This window comes from Monopterus albus, unplaced genomic scaffold (genome assembly GCF_001952655.1).
Source record: "Monopterus albus unplaced genomic scaffold, M_albus_1.0 scaffold362.1, whole genome shotgun sequence".
Lineage (NCBI taxonomy): Eukaryota > Metazoa > Chordata > Actinopteri > Synbranchiformes > Synbranchidae > Monopterus > Monopterus albus.
Window position 1 is genome coordinate 118766 of NW_018128242.1, and position 797 is coordinate 119562.

The following is a 797-nucleotide window of genomic DNA, read 5'->3' on the forward strand; positions in this document are numbered from 1 at the left end:
AGCAAAAAAGAAACCTGAAAAAATCAACAGCACGGGGACCGTCAGCGTTGAAATCTCGGTACCTCCTGCGAAAAGCACAAACGTGATAGTTCAAGCCAGAACGCACAGCGACTGTAAGCGTAGCCTTCTATCCACGTTTTCAAGTGCAGTTTAAACATAAACCTACTTGGTGTGAGTGAGTCAGTTAGTCACGATAATGATAGCAGCAACGACCATTTTACATTAACCTTAACATTAACATTAACATTGACATAGACATAGACATAGACATAGACATAGACATGCACAATGACAATGATCCGGCGATGGTGGAGCGTCTGCCAGAGGTTTAAATAAGGAGAACTTAATCATCGGGATGCACCCCAGAGGGGCAGAGCCCATAAAACGGGGAAAACAAAGAGACAAAACAGAGGAGAGGCAGCGGCCGCCGAGCGGCCCTGACACAATGTTACGCTAAAGTATTAAAGGATAATATAAATAACATGAGAGGTACTTGGAATATATTAAATAAATTGATTATAAACAGTACCAGCATGAGCACCCTCAATATTTCATGAACAATGATACACCGGTCAATAGATTTGAGGATGTAGTAGATAAGTTTAATAGGTCTTTTGTGAATGTTGGTCCTGGTTTAGCATGAAGCATTTGTACAGATGATACATCCGTCACTATAAATAACAATACAATTGAAAGGAATATGTGTTCTATGTTTCTGAAGCCCATAGTTGAAAAGGAAATTATAGAGATAGTGAACAAATGTGGTAATAAATCATCCAGTGATAGTGATGGTATCA